Source organism: Silene latifolia, chromosome Y, assembly GCF_048544455.1.
Source record: "Silene latifolia isolate original U9 population chromosome Y, ASM4854445v1, whole genome shotgun sequence".
In the NCBI taxonomy this organism is placed as follows: domain Eukaryota; kingdom Viridiplantae; phylum Streptophyta; class Magnoliopsida; order Caryophyllales; family Caryophyllaceae; genus Silene; species Silene latifolia.
In genome coordinates, this window is record NC_133538.1 from 47575349 (window position 1) to 47595934 (window position 20586).

Genomic DNA, 20586 nt, shown 5'->3' on the forward strand with positions numbered 1-20586 from the left:
AGAGTTGGGTCCCGGAGCCGAATCGATTAGATTGTACAACACCTACAAGTCGACTTACTTTCCCCCTAATCACTTCTATGCATGGTCTAACTAGACTTGAGTTGGTTTATATCTTACAACTCAAGTTGAATAGATAAGAGATGGTTGAAAATGCAAGGATTCATAGGCTTAGCATTTCATCAAACATAACATGTGCATAGGTTGACATCACAACAAGCAAGCAAATTTATTATGAAAACATATTAGATTAAGCATGATTATTCCCCATGTTGGTTTCCCCTAATTACCCACTAATCTTAGTTAAGAGACTACTCACTTATTATCATGGTAAACATGTCATTAATGGTGTCAATCATCACAACAAGTGTAAACATGATAAGAGAATGAGGAAATAAACAATAAAGAGTAAAGAGTAAAGGAATTATACCAAACTTGAGATGATCCAAATAATAAAGCAAAGGATAAAAGAAGAGAATTGATTGATTGATGAAGGGTTGTCAATCTTTCAATAATAACCCAATAATCTTCAATTACCCAAAAGTAATAAACTTGAACAATAATTAAGGAGAGATTAATATGTGATTTGTGGAAACATTAAAGAGTAATCTATTCTAATATACTCCTAATCTAATCTAAAATGAACTTCAAATGTGGAAGCCCCCTTTGATTATCATCAAAATGGGGTATTTATAGTAGTGCCTCATTAGGTTAACTAAGGCTAAATTAGTAACTAACAATTCTAAGTTCTAAGTAGGGAAATGCAAGTATTTTGGAGAGATGCGCATCCTTGCTGAAGACGCCGAGAGACGCTCGTACACAACGGAATCCGCTCGGATTCTGGGCAGGTAAGACGAGCGGTTGAAGGTCGGGACGCTCGGATTCTGGGGCATTTGGACGAGCGGCTTCCTGCTTTGGACGCTCGGATTGCTGTTCAGAATGCTTCCTCTCGCATACTTCTTATTCTTGAAATATTGGTCTTTAGTTCTTGCCTCTTCTTCCACACTCGTTCCACCAAGATCGTCAATGTCCGTCCAAATAAGCTCAAGAGACGGGAATTTCCGCCTAATTGTCTTCTTTCCTACAAAACAAGCACAAGGCGATAGGAAAGCAAAATAGAAAGCATTTGACGGATAAAATGGCTATGTAATGTTATATTAGTATGCGAAATAGGCTCAATTAGGAGACAAAATGTGCGCAAATATGAGTCACATCAAATATCCCCAAACCGAACATTTACTCGTCCCGAGTAAAGAGGTGACAAAAACTAGACCTTTATTTAAACTATCCTAATAATATAACCGATATGAGATGATTAGCGGGTCTCACTCTGCCCCTTCAACTCACAACAAGACAACCATGAGGTAGGATGCCTTCTTGCAAGGCAAGGTGGGTCTTGCCAAAATGGCGATACATCCAATCATTAAAGCACGTAAAATCAAGTAATGGACGCATCTACAAAAGAATAGCCACTTTCCTCATCTAAATGGCGGAAATTATCTAAAGGGGAAGCAATTCAAGGGTACACACTCCATTATAGATATGATTTCTTCAAACTACTAAGCCTAGAAGAATACCAATAAATCACCTCCAAGTTGTGTCAAGCTACGGTACCTTTGTCCTCAATCGTTAAATGCTTTTGTCAAGAATAGACTCCCTATGGTGTTAGAAACACTGAAGGATCGCGGAATTCCCCTTCTTGCCTAGACAAGAAGAAGGGTCGTCGCCTCTCTACCATGCACAAAAGTGGATACGATGGAAAAGGGATCAATAGTATTTGAGTTTCATTTGGGAGTTTGCTTTTGTTGTTGTTTTCCCCGCCAATTTCTTGTGGCATTTGACATTTGAGAACACTTTCTTTTGCCATTTTTTTTTGATGTTTGACATTTTCAACACTTGACAATTTTTCAAATTTTGCATTTCTTTTTGAACATTTTCAAACTACCCCATTTGTAGGGAAGGTGCTTAAATTTGAAGCTTTAGGAGTCTATTTTTGCTCCTCTTTTCTTTTGATGCAATTGCAAACTTTTTGACTTTTCATTTCAATTCTTGAACTCAAATTTGAACAATTTTTGTGCCCATTCCTTTTGATGACAAGATGTGGTAGAACATGGATGATAGATGGTTGCATGGTTTCAAGGGTCACCTTGGAATAAACGGTAGCCAAAGAGTTATCACACCACAAGGTACTCTCGACTAGGCCTTAATCCATGGGTCAAAGAATACTAGCATGACACATCCTAGGGTGTTTTACAAGTATTATAACAAGCAAAGTCTTAAGAATAAAAAGCATCTACTAGGGCCTATATACACTTGTCAAGCTTCCCAAATAGACGGTTTCGCAAAATTTTCCTAAATGCAACTATATGCTATGATGCAACTAACATTTATACATCCTAATGCATATGCTTCTACCAACTAGTATGCCAAATAATCTAAATGCAAGTCCTATAATCACATTGTTTATACCGCATCAATCAAAATAAAGCCACATAGTCATTGACATAAAGAGAAAAAAGGAGATTGGAAAGATCATACCATGCGGTCTTCAATATCCTCTTGTCTCGGATGTGGCATAGTCGATAAATGTGAAAAAGGATGAACAAACACAATATATACATAGGACGACACTACAAAGGAAATGAACATGTTTTTGGAATTTTTAAAATTTTAAAATTTTTATGGTTTTTGATTTTATGAAATTAAAGAACATATCTTGGAATTTTTCAATTTTTCAATTTTTATGTTTTTATGTTTTGTTTTTGGAATATAAATTCCCATCCCCCACTTTATTTTAGACATTGTCCTCAAAGTACATGTAGGAGTAGGAATAAAAAGGAAATACATTTTTATGGATTTTTAACGTTTTATGGAAAAGAAGTACAAATGCAATGATATGATATGAATGAATGCATGCTCTAACCAAATGAAATTCTATATGACATATATAAAAAATAAATGCAACTTAAGCTATACTATATGATGCATGATTTCTATTAAGCTATGGTCACCTATGATCAAACCTTCCCAAACCGATTTAAACACTATTTCTAGTGTAGAAAAGAATATGATTGGTCATTAGTGATTGTGCATGAATTCTAGTCTATATGCAACTATCTACATGAATCATGTGAGATATATTACAATGCAACTATACTATATGAACTAACTAATGTAAATGCAATATGAAAAATATAATACAAATGCAAGCTAAAAGCTAAACTAAATGCAATGCACTATACAAAAGAGAGAGGTAGAGAAGAGTATCATTGTAACACCCCATACTCCAAGTGCCTTACCAGGACCACTCAGGTATAAGGATACTACCATCTCGGTTACCCGAGGCATGATAATCATAAGACAATAACGAAACAACATTTAATAGTATAACTTTAGTGAAAAGTACAAATCAAGCGAAATCCCAAAATACGGGTACAAGTTCTCAAACCAACTGTCTAATCAACTAAATGTAAAGTTTACTAAACGACTAAGCTACAGCGGAAGACTTCTATCATCTGACAGTGGCACACCCCAGCAATCCCATGTGACTCAACTCAAACCTGCTCAATTACTGCTCACCATCCCCGAATGGATCACCGCAAGTTTTACAAACAACAACGCGGGGTCAGTACTAATCACACAATCTATATATATCAACAATACGATAAACAGATATCTCACACCGTCACACACACAATCACATCAGTCCCATCATTCTCAATCACCGACTGTCCAGTGGACCAGCCCTGCCAGTGGGGGACCGCAGCCGTACCCACCAAATCCCCGCTCCTCATAATGAGCGATAACCCTGTCCATTAATGTGCACATCCCCTTCCGTGGCGGGTTCCATGAAGGGCGAAACTAGGGCGTGAAGCCACTCCCGCAAGTGACCCCACTCAGCCGAGGACACGCCTCGAGAACCAGAGACAAACAATCACAATCAACAAGCCATCACAATACAATTACTAAATTATTCAATCAACCACAACACATCAACATCACATTATGGGACTAATACTGAGTAGGAAATCCTACCTGGAAAGCACAACTATCTGACGGTTTCAACAGCTGTATCAAAAAGCCTCTTCTACAAAACCTCCTCCTATCATACAAACACATAAACACTACCAAATCACAAGCTACACAAAACCCCCAAATTCCCATATTAGGGTTTAAACAACTTAAAGGAAATACCATAAAAATGGTACATAGGTCTTACCCTCAATGCAAGGATCTCAACGGTATAACGAACGATGAAAACCGACCTTCCAAACTCCGGGATTTGCTAACAATACGATTAAAGTGAAGAACGTACTTTGCTTGCTCTCTTGACAGTAATTTAGGTTTTGAAAAGTGTTTAGAAAAATGACGAAAAAGATTATATACCTTAATCGCATAATTAACAAAACCCGAGAAATAACTCTCCGTAAACCGGTTACTCGATCGAGTAGCTAAGGTACTCGATCGAGTGCCCCCTTACTCGATCGAGTATCCCAGTTACTCGATCGAGTACCCAACAGGTCAGAAACTATTTAAAAACGCAACTCACTCTTACTCGACAGAGTAAGGCCTACTCGATAGAGTACCCAGATACTCATAAATACGGAGTATTACAGTCTTCCCTCCTTAAAAGGAACTTCGTCCCCGAAGTTCAAACCACCACAAAACAAAGATACACCCACAACACTCCCGACTCAACAACCAAAACAAAACTCAACATAAAACATGTTACTAACCCAAACTCATCCCGACAACCATACCGACACAACATACAAAAGGGTACAAAAACTCTTAAAAACTCTTCGCGATCATCTCCTACCCCCCTAAAGAAACAAGGTTACGTCCCCGTTACCATACATACCTGATCAAAAAGGAAAGGGTAACTCTCTTTCATAGCTTCCTCTGGTTCCCATCTAGCTTCCTCGGTCTCGTGGTTAGACCAAAGGATCTTAAGCAACACTGTCTCACCACTCCTAGTCTTCCTAACCTTTCGGTCAAGAATCTGCTTAGGCACCTCAAGATATGATAAGGACTCATCTAGCTCTAAGCTCTCTGCCTCTAACACATGTGACGGATCACTCACATACTTCCGCAGCTGCGATACATGAAACACCTTATGCACTCTCTCTAATGCAGCTGGTAAAGCCAGACGATATGCAACTTCCCCAACTCGCTCTAAGATCTCATAAGGCCCGATAAACTTCTGACTCAGCTTGCCTTTCTTCCCAAATCTCATTACCCCACGTATAGGAGACACTTTCAGAAGAACCTTGTCCCCAACCTGAAACTCTATATCTCGGCGATGTAGATCTGCATAGCTCTTTTGCCTATCCTGAGCTGCTCTCATCTGTTCCGTGATCATCTTAATCTGTTCAACCATCTCATGTACCATCTCTGGTCCTAAAACCACTGCCTCAGCACTATCGTCCCAACAAATCGGACTCCTACATCTCCTCCCATACAAAGCCTCAAACGGTGCCATACCAATACTAGTGTGGTAGCTGTTGTTGTAAGAAAACTCTATCAAATCCAACCTCTGTTTCCAGCTACCACCATAGTCCATCACACAAGCTCGTAACATATCCTCAAGAGTTTTGATCGTTCTCTCAGTCTGATCGTCTGTCGCAGGATGAAATGTTGTACTCATCTTCAAAGTTGTTCCCAACGATTCCTGCAAGTCTTTCCAAAACCTTGATATAAATCTCGCATCTCTGTAAGACACTATGTCCTTAGGGACTCCATGTAACTTAAGCACGTTCTTTCGATAGGCCATAGCCAATTGTGCTTTAGTCCATGTATCTTTCATTGGAACAAAGTGAGCTGACTTTGTCAGTCGATCCACTATTACCCAAATCATGTTGTTACCCTGTTGACTCTTTGGCAAACCCACGATAAAATCCATAGAAATGGACTCCCACTTCCACTCAGGTACCTCTAAAGACTGAATCTTACCTTGTGGTCATCGCTGTTCCCCTTTAACTCTCTGGCATGTCAAACAACGGGCCACAAACTCTGCTGTTTCTCTCTTCATCCTAGGCCACCAAAACGTGTTCTTCAAATCCTTGTATAGCTTGTCACCACCTGGATGTACTGAATATGGTGTACAATGTGCCTCTGTCATGATTGTCTTTTTCAGCTCCTCATCATTAGGGACACACCACCTACCATCGAACCTTAACCTACCATCTGTGTGAATGGAGAATCGAGACACTGTCCCTTTCTCTACTCCAGCTCTCCACTCAACCATCTTAGGATCCAAAGCCTGTTTACCACGAATATCCTCGTAAAGATCAGGTTTTACTGTCAAATCTCCCACAGCATCTTCTCTCTGCATCATATGTATACCAAACTTCGCTAACTCATCTCTCAACCTCATCAAAGATAGAGCTGTACACAAAGAATGTACACTCTTCCTACTCAAAGCATCCACAAAAACATTGGCCTTCCCTTCATGGTAGATAATTTCCATGTCATAGTCGCCAATCAGCTCCATCCACCTCCTCTGTCTCATGTTCAACTCCTTTTGAGTGACAATATACTTGAGACTCTTGTGATCAGAAAATACCTTAAAGATTGCTCCATAAAGGTAATGTCTCCATATCTTGAGAGCAAACACCACTGCACCCAACTCCAGATCATGAGTAGGGTAGTTCTCCTCATAAGGCTTCAACTGCCTAGAAGCATAGGCAATCACTTTACCGTTCTGCATCAACACACATCCCAACCCATTCTTTGAGGCATCTGTATAAACCTCAAAGTTCTCGATCCCTTCAGGCAATGCTAAGATAGGAGCTGTGGTCAAACGCTCCTTTAATGTTTGGAACGCCGTCTCACAACTCTGATCCCAACGAAACCTGTTCTCTTTTCTCATCAACGTTGTCATAGGTCTAGCTATCTTGGAGAAATCTTTCATAAACCGTCTGTAGTACCCAGCTAAACCCAGAAAACTCCTGATCTCAGCAACATTCTTTGGTGCTTCCCACTTTGTCACTGCCTTAATCTTCGCCGGATCCACAGCTACTCCCTCCTTAGAGATCACATGCCCCAGAAAAGCAACTTCCTCTAACCAGAACTCGCACTTGGACAGTTTAGCATACAACTCATGCTCCCTCAAAGTCTGCAACACAATCCTCAGATGCTCCTTATGCTCCTCCTTAGTCTTAGAGTAGACTAAGATGTCATCGATAAACACCACCACAAACTTATCCAAAAACTGTCTGAAGATCCTATTCATCAAATCCATAAACACTGCCGGTGCATTAGATAACCCAAACGGCATCACCACATACTCATAATGGCCATACCTCGACGTGAAAGCTGTCTTTGGTATGTCCACCTCTCTAATCTTCACCTGATGGTACCCCGGCCTCAAATCAATCTTGGAAAAGACTGATGCGCCACTCAACTGATCAAACAAGCCATCTATCCTTGGCAAAGGATACTTGTTCTTCAGTGTCACTCGGTTCAGCTCTCCATAGTCTATGCACAACCTCAAACTCCCATCTTTCTTCTTCACAAAAAGGACTGTTGCTCCCCACGGCAATACACTTGGTCTAATGTATCCCTTCTCTATCAGATCATCTAACTGCTTCCTAAGCTCCTCCATCTCCTTAGGACCCATCCGGTACGGTGCCTTAGAGATTGGCCCCGTCCCCGGTTTCAACTCAACTGTGAAATCTATCTCTCTTCGATGGCAACCCCGGAATATCCTCCGGAAACACATCCTCAAACTCTCCCACCACTGGTATCTGATCAACCGTCGGATTCTCTATCTGGTCATCTCTCACATGGCACAAGATCAAAGGACATCCCTTCCTCAGATAAGACTTCAAAGTAACAGCTGCAATCAACTTAACTTTGGGTTTGATCAGAAACCCACGATTAGACACACTAACACCCTTAGGACTTCTTAAAGACACTTTCTTTTTATGACAGTCTATCTTAGCTTTATACTTTCCCAACCAATCCATCCCAACTATCATCTCAAAACCGCTAAAAGGAAACTCTAGCAAGCCTACAGGTAGATCAACTTGCCCAACTATCATAGGTACATCCCTATATAACCTCTCACATGTTACAGACTCACCCGAAGGTATAAAAACTTCCTCACTAATAGACTCATATACCCTCAAACCCAACCGTTTAACATGACTCGAAGATACAAATGACTGAGACGCCCTCGAATCAAACAAAACAAAGGTATGAATACCGTTAACAAGAAAAGTACCGGTGATAACGTGTGCATCATCTTCAGCTGCTTTCTTCTCCATCATGAACAACTTTCCACTGGTCTTCTGTCCACCTCCCTGGACAGTGCTGGCTGATGTGGTCGGCTTAGCACCCGACCCTTGATTGTTGTTGTTGTTCATCGGTGGTTTCTGAAAAGAATTACCGCCGTTGCGGTTACCTCCACTCTGATAGCTCTGACTTCCCCGGTTTGCCCATGATCCAGTCGGTCTATTGCTCGCATAGCTCTGCGCAGGTCTCTGGTAAGTTACAGGTGCACTTGTGCACTCATGCCTCTTGTGGCCTACACCACCACAACTATAGCAGGTCACTCCCCAACTACCACTAACACTTCCACGGCCACGCTCAAAGGAAGCCCCAGCACTGAATCCTGACCCAGAAGAAAACCCTTTAACTTGATTGTGGTTGCCTTTCTTGTGACTAGATTGGCCTCCACCCTCACTCTCAGCTTTTCTTTTCTTACTCACTCTCTCCTGAGCCATCTCCACCAACCTCTCAGCTCTCCCAGCCCTCTCATAAGCTTCCTTAACATCAGTAAGGACTCCCACGGGTAACTTGTCCATGATCTTAGGGGTCAACCCCCTCTCAAACCTCAGCGCCAGATTCTCCTCACTCAAACCCATATCCTCAACATACCTAGACTTCTCATTAAACTGCCTGTAGTACTCGGCCACAGACATGCCAGATGTCATCTTAAACCCATCGAACTCCTCTCTCAACTTACTCCTCACATGCTCCGGTACGAACTCTTTTCTCATAGCCTTACGAAACTCTTCCTAAGGTATAGCAGGTAAACCTTGGTTCGCATACAACTCCTTATCACTCACCTTCACCGTATCCCACCACTTTCCAGCTGCCTCCCTCAGATAGAACGCAGCTTATTCTACTCTTATCTCATCAGGACAGTGAACCAAATCTAGTATGTTCTCCATCTCTCTATGCCAGTTATCAAGAAGGTTAGGCTCCCCAACCCCCTTGTATTCTTTCGGGTTAAACCTCGCTATATAGAGGCTGATTTTAGAGTGATCAACCTCCTTATCCTTATCCTTATCCTTATCCTTATCCTTATCCTTATCCTTATCCTTATCCTTTCCCACAGTCTTTAAGGCCTCCGTAAGAGCATCCTGATGCTCCAACATCTTAACGATATCATCTATCACTAGTAGAAAAAACACCTATTGCGTCAATGGATTTACGTCGGTTCTACAAAAACTGACGCAAAAAGTACTTAGTTTTGGCGGGAATGCAGTTTTGCCCTATAGTCAAGCTTTTTACGTCGGTTTTTGAAAGAAACTGACGTATATAATGCGTCGGTTCTCAGTAAAACTGATGTATTTGATCAAATACATCAGTTATGTTACAAAACCGACTTATTTGATATTATGTTTTTGTATCAGTTATAGTTGAAACCGATGTAACACACGCTCATCAGTCATCACCAAACCCTGATCACAACTCTCCAACAAAACCCACCCTTATTTTTGCTCTCTAGAAACCAAATCCCCAAAAATACTCCACCGCCTTACCACCACATCCTTACCTTTCTCGTCGACGGCCGCTCAGCTCTCTTATAGGTCGCCGGCGAGAACCTCTTTCTCCCACATCGTCTTTGATTGGAGTCCTCTTTCATCTCCTGTAGAATTTTTGCTCTTTTCAGGATGCCGTCTCTTTTCAGGACTAATGACTAAAGCTGATTATGATGAAGTTAAAGTAAAGCCTTGAGTCTGTTTGAGTATGGACAAGTTCATCTACTTTCATACGTTTCTTGACAACCTGGTTGTCGATAGTTATCTAATAGCTACTAGACTTTTAGGTGATCCTTCCTTCCCTGACCTTCTACTATGCTTTTTATTATGATTATCATAAAATTAATGAGCTAAAACATTCTGAATTTGTCCCGTGATAGAATTTTGCTATATTGAACCTCTGTGAAGACAATAATCAATATTTTTGTTTATATTTGGGGTAGGTTCAACAGCCTCACAACTCACTCTACTCGTTGATTACCCAACTAATAACATGGTGCTCCTAATAGCCTTAATGAAATATTTATCCTTTTGTATTTACTAATTCTAGATTTTTTTTCCTCTTTTTTGTGAAAACAGATCACGAGAGTTGTTGATGACATTTGAGTAGGGGTTTCACTTCAACACTTTTAATTCTCGGAATTACAAGGTAATAACTTATGAAAAGTGAGAGATGTGTGTCAGGTCCAATAATCCTATCTCAAAAGTGCTAATTGTCGAAAAATGTGTGCATTTTCTTCTCAATTATTCATTTTATGGCATGGGTTTGTGTTAATGCTATACAAGTTAGACCTTAAACTTTAGAATGTGATGTATTGTTGCTAATGTATAATGGTCCATTACATTTCTTCCTCACCTTTGTTGAAGAAAACTTCTCGGAACACTGTGCATACTGCCTTTTACTTTCGCTTTCGACTACTATGTGATAAAAATTTCTAGTGGTTAATGAGGTCATTATTGATGCTCAATTTGCTGAATCTGGCTGTTGACATTGGTACCGTAGACTGTGGAACTGTCTATTGTTTTTACTTGGCCTAATTTTATTTCATCTCTCGAATATTGACATCGTGTTCTGTATGCAGTCTCAGTCCGTGGCTTTCACGGCAGCGATATGAACTTATTATGGTTGTATTATGAAGTTTTGTTATTGCTGCAGGATATTGTTCGCTATCTTCTCGCTTGTTCAATGACTGGAGCAGACTGGGTTGCCATGTGATATATGTATTCCTTTACTACCCTGATCGAGCACTATTGACTTGATTATGCCCGGTTGAGACGTTGAGTTGTGTTAGGTTTGTGGCATCTAGTTTGGATTGATATATAGTTTTATGTAAGTTTACTAGGTATTAAGAGAATATTTAGTATAGATTAACTTAGTAACTAAGAAGTTTGTGTGATTATTTGTACTTTGGATTATATTTGGAACGTTGTTGGGTTGAATAAGATGTAAATTTGTTTTACATGTGATGTATTAGTGGTTGGTTGGATTTATTGTTGTTGGTTTTAAGTTTTGGTTTCGGATTGTGAGTTTTATGTAATTTCGGCAGCAAATTTATATATATAAAAAAAAGCATTAATAAATTGTGTCGGTTCTTGAAAGAAATGATGCAAATGAGAAAAATGAATTGGCCCTAAAACAAAATATCAATTGTATCAGTTATGATAACAAATGAAGCAAAAAATAAATAAAATGCATCGGTTCTATAAAGAATTGATGCAAATGTTGAAGCATTTGCGTCGGTTATATGTACAATTGCGTCAGTTTTTAAAACAAAACTGACGCAAATAGTGCTTTTTTGCGTCGGTTTTCAAAACACAACTGACGCAAATGGTGAACTTTTTGCGTCGGTTTCACAACTGAAGCATAGCAAATACGACCCCTCGATATACGTCAGTCCAAAACCGACGCAAAAGGTCCTCTACAACCGACGCAATAAGGGTTTTTTCCATTAGTGTATGTTCATAAGCTCAGCTCTCGCATACAAAGCATTCTTCTTGGGCGGCATCTTGAAACTATATTAGAAAAGGGGTGGATATAAACATACGTACCAAGACCTCAAAACACGAAAGCAAATTGCCCAGGACATACTCGATCGAGTTCCCTTACCTACTCGATCGAGTAGCAGGCTACTCGATCGAGTGCCCCGACTCCAGACCCAAAACAGACCTTCTGACCTCTAACATACTCGACCGAGTAGCCCGGCTACTCGATCGAGTGATCCCCTACTCGATCGAGTGCCCGAGGTACTCGATCGAGTGCCCAAAAACACGATTCTGGATTCAAATTCGTCAAATACCCACCCGATCAAGTCAGTCCCACTCGATCGAGTCATGTTAACTCAAAAACGCTACCCGCATGTTATATCATACTCCAACATTATAAACAACTTTATAAATCCCAACATTATATCATAACTAAGCATATAATGTTACACAACTTTTCATACAATCAACGAAATAACTCTATCATGTTATTAAATGCCACATAGTAAACATGCATCATGTTTCTCATTCCAACAACAGTTCTATATATCTCATCAATCTTTCTTTCACATTCTCAACTTTCTACTGCCAACATCCAACAATTACACATACTTCATCACATCCACACACAAGCTGACAAACAACGCATACGACCTCGACATACACCCCCTATGTGACCGGTTCAAAATTGTAGGGCAAGTTCGCGACTTCAGGACGTCTCCCAAGCCTTTGCATTAGCTCCTACAACCTTTACCCTGGGTTCATTTTAATTGACTCCCTATATTCATTAGATTCATTGGTTACAGGTTTTAGGATCGTCGCTCTAATACCATTTGTAACACCCCCATACTCCAAGTGCGTTACCAAGACCACTCAGGTATAAGGATACTACCATCTCGGTTACCTGAGGCATGATAATCATAAGACAATAACGAAACAACATTTAATAGTATAACTTTAGTGAAAAGTACAAATCAAGCCAAATCCCAAAATACGGGTACAAGTTCTCAAACCAACTGTCTAATCAACTAAATGTAAAGTTTACTAAAGCTACAGCGGAAGACTTCTATCATCTGACAGTGGCACACCCCAGCAATCCCATGTGACTCAACTCAAACCTGCTCAATTACTGCTCACCATCCCCGAATTGATCACCGCAGTTTTACAAATAACAACACGGGTCGTACTAATCACACAATCTATATATATATATCAACAATACGATAAACAGATATATCTCACACGTCACACACACACAATCACATCGGTCCCATCAATCTCAATCACCGACCCCTTTGGACCGGACTGGCTAGTGGGGGACCGCAGCCGTACCCACCAAATCCCCGCTCGTCATAATGAGCGATAACCCTGTCCATTAATGTGCACATCCCCTTCCGTGGCGGGTTCCACGAAGGGCGAAACTAGGGCGTGAAGCCACTCCCGCAAGTGACCCCACTCAACCGAGGACATGCCTCGAGAACCAGAGACAAACAATCACAATCAACAAACTGTCACAATACAATTACTATATTATTCAATCAACCACAACACATCAACATCACATTATGGGACTAATGCGAGTAGAAATCCTACACCGAAATCACAACTATCAGACGGTCTCAACAGCTGTATTAAAAAGCCTCTTCTACAAAACCTCCTCCAATCATACAAACACATAAACACTACCAAATCACAATCTACACAAAACCCTCAAATTCCCATATTAAGGTTTAAACAACTTAAAGGAAATACCATAAAAACGGTACATAGGTCTTACCCTCGACGCAAGGATCTCAACGGTAGAACGAACGATGAAAACCGACCTTCCAAACTCCGGGATTTGCTAACAATGCGATTAAAGTGAAGAACGTACTTTGCTTTCTCTCTTGACAGTAATTTAGGTTTTGAAAAGTGTTTAGAACAATGACGGAAAAGATTATATACCTTAATCGCATAATTAACAAAACCCGAGAAATAACTCCCCGTAAACCGGCTACTCGATCGAGTAGCTAAGGTACTCGATTGAGTGCCCCCTTACTCGATCGAGTATCCCAGTTACTCGATCGAGTACCCAACAGGTCAGAAACTATTTTAAAACGCAACTCACCCTTACTCGACAGAGTAAGGCCTACTCGATAGAGTACCCAGAGACTCATAAATACGGAGTATTACAATCATACAAATGGAGGTGGTGAGGTAGGCATCTCTCACTCGTCATCATCATCTTGGTGGTAGCCATACCTACTAGAACTTCCTCCTTGGTCATACCTTCCTCCTTGACCAGAGTATCCTCCACCTTGACCATCAAAGTTGACGGCTTGGTTCCCTTGATTAGGGAACAAGAGGTGCGGTTAAGCCTAAGATGGTCGAGGGCCATTAGGGTCGATATACCCTTGTTGTGCCATTTGGTAGTACTGAGGATAAAGGGCCATGTAGTTATCGACCCGCCCATCGTGTACTCCGAGATCAACCTTCTTCATAAGGTTCATCAAGTCATGCATATCTGGAGCATTGGGGATTTGTGGTGTGAATGGCGTATGAGGAGTAGGGTATGGTGGGATAGGCACATAGGATAGAGGGCAATGGGCCTTGTCGGCATCCCGCGAGGCGGTGGAGGTTGGCGGGGTACTTCTTCTCTTTGAGGGGGGTTGGGGTGGATTTGGATGTCGAGAAGGTAGCTCAGCCTAGGTGAATATGGGCTCAACCTTGGGTCAGTACCGGGTATATTCCACCCCAAAAGAATAATAGAGGAACACCCTTTTGTGAACCATTCTACACTCCCATTTTGAGTGTAGGCACACCACCGGTGGTGGTTGAAGACGACGTCCTCATCAATCAAAGTACTACCCTCAAGAGGTGTATAGGTCCCATGGGAGTTGAACCCAGGACAAAGGTAGTTAGCCAATATAGTAATTAGACCTCGCATCACGAAGGTCTTAAGTTTGGAATTCCCTTGAGAGAAATCATAGAATCTCGTAAGCATCTCAAGGGGGTATTGAAGTTGTACCTCCTTGTCCCCCGAACATTTAGATAAGACTCAAGAAATATCAAGTTGAGGAGAGTGCACCTATATTGCTCATATCTCCCCTTAATGGTGCTGGCTAGCAAACGTTCGGTGATCCGAATCACCGGGTGTTGAATAGCAAAGGTGTAGCATTTTTTTTGGTGAATGAAATCCCTCCCGTAAATAGCCTTCCAAACTAGGTCCACATCAAAGTCGAAGGGTTTGTTGATGTTGTTTGTTGGTACAACAAGACCAAAAATTTGAGGAAATTGGTCAAGTGATAGGCTATGGTCAAGGTTGCACAACCGGAATTCCATACCAACATTGTTCCGTGTGTTTGAAACAATACGGAGGCTACTCAAAAATTCAAAGGTAAGGCTAAGGTACGTCTCTTCATGGGCATGGAATAATTTCCCAATCATCAAACCATCAAAGAACATTTCGGTTTGGTACCTTATACCTAGGATTTATAACACCCTAGTGTCAATAAATTGAGTCGGTTCGTAATTCTTACCTAGCAAATTGACGAACTTAGCACGGTGGTCATCGGATGTGAAGAGTACCTCCAGAAAGTACTCAAGTTGCTCCACTCCTCCTCTTATCACGGGATGGAAGTTTCTTGGTACCATCATTTATTGAGGGATGAAGAAGATAAGCCCTTGCATTTCTCGGTAGCGGCTTCAACAAGCTTCTTGGATTTTCCTATGAGATTCATCATTTTTGAGTTGGGAAAGTTAGGGTTTGGTTGGTTTTTGTAGTGAAGGGAGTGTTTGCAGATGAAAATGAGTGGATCAGGTTTAGATAAGATGAGGAAATGAGGGATGGTGAGGGTATTTTTATAGAAAAGAGGGGTGGGACGAGCGGCCGAGGGTCGGGCTCGGGCGGATTAGTCGAGGTGAGTGTAGGAATCCGAGCGTCTTTACGGTCGGGACGAGCGTCTTGCTGCATTTGGTCCGAGCGTTTTAACAAAAATCCGCTCGGATTTCATTCCAAGGATCTTGCTTCAGCTGGGATAGAGAAAAGACGAGCATACCGAGCTTGGGACGAGCGACTGAACTGAGACGAGCGTCTTTTTCAGAATCCGCTCGGATTCTAGCCTAGCGTGAAATTTTTCCTTAGGTGTCCTACAGGACGAGTATCCAACTGATAATACAAGCGTCTTTTTCTGGACGAGCGTCTTCCTGCATAAAACGCTCGGATTTCTTGTCGGCGCCTAACAGTACCCTGAGGACGGCTGAGGACGAGCGTCCTGCCCTCAGGACGAGCGTCTCCCGCTGCTTTTCAAAATTTTCTTAATTTTCTTTTCAAGATCGTACCCTTGCACCCTTTTGTCATTCCTCCTTATCTTTTTCTGAAATTTTACTCAGTAAAAATGTATGGAAACTCTCTCTCACTACTCTCATGCAAGAAATTATAAATAAAAGTGGTAAAATATACAATATTATACGAGGCCAAGGTTCAAGAAATATCTTACAAATGGTGGTTTCAGATAGGACTCCACCAAACTAGTTCAAATTGTAGAAATTCTTATCCATAGAGCTCAAGGCTCTTAGAAGGAGACCGAAAGCTTGTGAACAAGCTCCAAATAGGCATAAGTATGGTTTGCTTAATTTTACGACGAGGCTTGGCCAAGGAAGTTTGTCATTCATTCTTGTCTTCTTCCTTTTCTTGGCACTTGAATAATTGCGATGCTTCAAACCGATTAGCCCATGATTCTCGTTAGCGTAAGGTAGGAAGTATGGTTCATGGTTGTCCGGAGACTTCCACTCACAACCTTTTTCTTCCACTTTGGTGATGATGATAGATTTTGAATTTATCAATCCTTCAAGAGTAGAAGGATAACCCTCATAACATTGATGACCAGATATCTTAGGAGTTGATGTTGTGGGTGCCAAATTTCCACAAGTGGCTTCATGTGCAAGTTTCTTTTTGAGCTTTTCCACCAAGTATCCTTTATTTGATGTCTTGACCTTTTCGAGGAGATCCACCATATCGTCGTCAACAATCATAGGTTCCATAGTGGGTGTAAAGTAGTCTTTATGGGCAAATAAAGAAGGAACATTCTTCTTCATGACAAGATATCTCAAATATCTCAAGGATAGGCTCCTCAAGGAGAGCAACCTCATACACTTCCGTTTCCTCACCCCATGAGTTCTTGCAAAGCACGATTTTATCATCATAGCTATCTTCATAAGAATCATAGATGGGCGCTTCATTCAACTCTTCCTCCAACATCTCGAAGTTCACATCAAAGGACACACCCTCATACTCACAAAGGCTAAGAGTATTTGGCTTACTCAACCTCATATCTTCCTCATCAAATACCACACTTTTGTATTCACAAGAGCTCAAAGAGGTTGGCTCTTCCCACTTCTCATTTTCCATATCAAAGGTTACTACTTCAAATTCATATTCATAATCAATGTCCAAAGAATGGTTGGGAGTGATTGCTTGGGATTCTTTCATTTGGGCAATTTGAACCTCCAATTCCTCACTTTGGCCAACAATGCCTTGAAGAACATTGTCCCTCTTTTGGCTCTCCTCTATCATTTATTTAAAGAAGTTTTGTTGATCTCCTATCATTTAAATAATCATATTTTGAATGGATTCATCTTCTTATTGTGGGTGGGTGTGAAAGTGGTTGCATTGTGGTAATTGAAAGTCATTATGAAGTGGTTATTGAGTGTGGTGATTTTGGTGGGAAAAATTGGGGTAGTGGTTAGGATTTTTATTGTACAAATAGTAAGGTAGGTTTGTGTTTTATTGCTTCTCAAACTCCCCATACCCATAGTCATACTCAAAAGATCCACAACATACTCCATATGTCAAGTCTTGAGCCATGATAGCTAAGACAAGGAAACAACTACAAGCAAGGAAACTACACAAAAACGGTAAGAACAATCCTTTAGGAACAAGTTACTCAAGGTGAAAGCATAATTAAAATAGACAAACAAGTAAGAACTTAATCACATAGCACCGTCCCCGGCAACGGCGCCATTTTTTATGGGACAAGAGTTGGTCGTCACCCATCCAATCAAACACATTTATAATTCTTAACAAAACAACTAGTTAGTAGTCAAGTCGAGGTCGATCCATGGGACGGTGTGCTTTGGGTTCTAAGTCTATCTATTTCAATTTATGCAAGTGTCACGATTGGTTTGGGTTTGTAGTTGTGTTCTAGACTGATGAAAAGCAATAAAGTAAATAAAGGTGTAAACAAGTATTAAAGAGTACTAGGATATCAAGGGGTCATAGGGGATTCATGGTATTTGACCATACAAACATGTTCACAAAGTTGCAAGAAATTAATGTTGTGGAGGAACCGAGTTGGTGTATGTCTTACGGTTCTTAGGAAGAGTTGGGTCCCGGAGCCGAATTGATTAGATTGTACAACACCTACAAGTCGACTTACTTTCCCCCTAATCACTTCTATGCATGGTCTAACTAGACTTGAGTTGATTTATATCTTACAAGTTAAGTTGAATAGATAAGAGATGGTTGTAAATGCAAAGATTCATAGGCTTAGCATTTCATCAAACATAACATGTGCATAGGTTGACATCACAACAAGCAAGCAAATTTATTATGAAAACATATTAGATTAAGCATGATTATTCCCGATGTTGGTTTGCCCTAATTACCCACTAATCCTAGTTAAGAGACTACTCACTTATTATCATGGTAAACATGTCATTAATGGTGTCAATCATCACAACAAGTGTAAACATGATAAGAGAATGAGGAAATAAACAATAAAGAGTAAAGTGTAAAGGAATTATACCAAACTTGAGATGATCCAAATAATAAAGCAAAGAATAAAAGAAGAGAACTCGATTGATTGATGAAGGGTTGTCAATCCTTCAATAATAACCCAATAATCTTCAATTACCCAAAAGTAATAAACTTGAACAATAATTAAGGAGAGATTAATGTGTGATTTATGGAAAGATTAAAGAGTAATCTATTATAATCTACTCCTAATCTAATCTAAAAGGAATTTCTAATGTGGAAGCCCCCTTTGATTATCATCAAAATGGGGTATTTATAGTAGTACCTCATTAGGTTAACTAAGGCTAAATTAGTAATTAACAATTCTAAGTTCTAAGTAGGGAAATGCAAGTATTTTGGAGAGATGCGCATCCGTGCTGAAGACGCCGAGGGACGCTCGTACATAAGGGAATCCGCTCGGATTAAGGCGCAGGTAGGACGAGCGGGCAAGGTCGGGATGCTCGGATTAGGGCATTTGGACGAGCGGCTTCCCGCTTTGGGCTCGGATTGCTTTGTTCGAGAATGCTTCCTCTCGCATACTTCTTATTCTTGCAATATTGGTCTTTAGTTCTTGCCTCTTCTTCCACACTCGTTCTACCAACATCGTCAATGTCCTTCCAAATAACCTCAAGAGACGGGAATTTCCGCCTAATTGTCTTCTTTCCTACAAAACAAGCACAAGGCGATATGAAAGCAAAATTGAAAGCATTTGACGGATAAATTGGCTATGGAATGTTATATTAGTATGCAAAATAGGCTCAATTAGGGGACTAAATGTGCGCAAATATGAGTCACATCAACAACATTAATTTATATTTCTTTGTTTTACTTTTGTAGATTTGTTCGTGATGTGAACATTATTTGCGCACATTTAGTCCCCTAATTGAGCCTATTTTTCATACTATTATAACGTTCCATAGCCATTTTATCCGTCAAATCCTTCCTATTTGCTTTTCTAGTGCATTTCATATGTTTTGTAGAAAAGGAGATAATAAGGCGGAAATTCCCGTCTTTCGTGCATATTTGGAAGCTCTTTGATGATATTGGATGGACTAGTATGAAGAGGAGGAAAGAATGATGACGAAGGATGTAGGAATAAAGAGTATATAGAAGGATCATAGGGTTAAAAAGCAAGGATGACAAGAAGGAAGTCAATGCATGGAAGAAATTGCTCGGAACCAAACCAAGAGTTGCTCCTTTTGCTCTGGAAGTATGCTAGATGGAACGACGTCGAAAAAACAAGTGATCTAGGCTTTTGAATCATTCCAATAGGAGTCCGGATGAGAAAATGACGTCTGTTTTACAATCCGAGGTCAAACAAAGAAGCTGTCCGCCAATCCGCTCGTCCCGAGACACAAGACGCTCGGATTCCTGGGACACAATCCGCCCGTCTTCCCCTCAAGACGCTCGGATTCCTGAGACACAATCCGCCCGTCTTCCCCTCAAGACGCTCGGATTCCTGAGACACAATCCGCCCGTCTTCCCCTCAAGACGCTCGGATTCACCCAATCCGCCCGTCTTTCCCTCAAGACGCTCGGATTGTTAGACAGAAAGAAAAAAATAATTACACAGCCCAGAATCCGAACGTCCCGAGACCAATCCGCTCGGATTCCCTTACAGCAACTTTCGTGTTCTTCTTGTTCTATGAAGGATGCGCATATTTTTCAAAGACCGGCGAAAAGGAGACCGGAGTCTCTCTTGAGACCGGCGATTCCCTACCCAACAATTAGCATTGTTAAATTACTATTTTACCCTTGCTTAACCTAATGATGCTCTACTATATATACCCCATTTGTAATAATCAAACCATCAAGTTTTCATTAGAGTAAATCAATCCTTCCTTAGATTAGATTAGGAGTAGATTAGAATAGATTAGTCTTTAATCTTTCCACAAATTACTCATTAATCTTTCCTTAATTATTGTTCAAGTTTATTATTCAATTTTATTATTGGGTAAATGAAGATTATTGGGTTATTATTGGAGAATTGACAACTCTTCATCAATCAATCAAGTTTCTTCTATTATTCTTTGCTTTATTATTTGGATCATCTTAAGATGGT

At 40.6% G+C, this 20586-nt stretch overlaps 1 long non-coding RNA gene across 1 annotated transcript; it reads left to right on the top strand.

Moving 5' to 3' along the window:
• Window positions 1-10197: 10197 nt before the first annotated feature.
• Window positions 10198-11305, top strand: LOC141626254 (uncharacterized). Its single transcript, XR_012535864.1, has 3 exons — window positions 10198-10266; window positions 10350-10419; window positions 10927-11305. It is a non-coding gene; the product is annotated as an uncharacterized LOC141626254 (long non-coding RNA).
• The last annotated feature ends 9281 nt before the right edge of the window (window positions 11306-20586 follow it).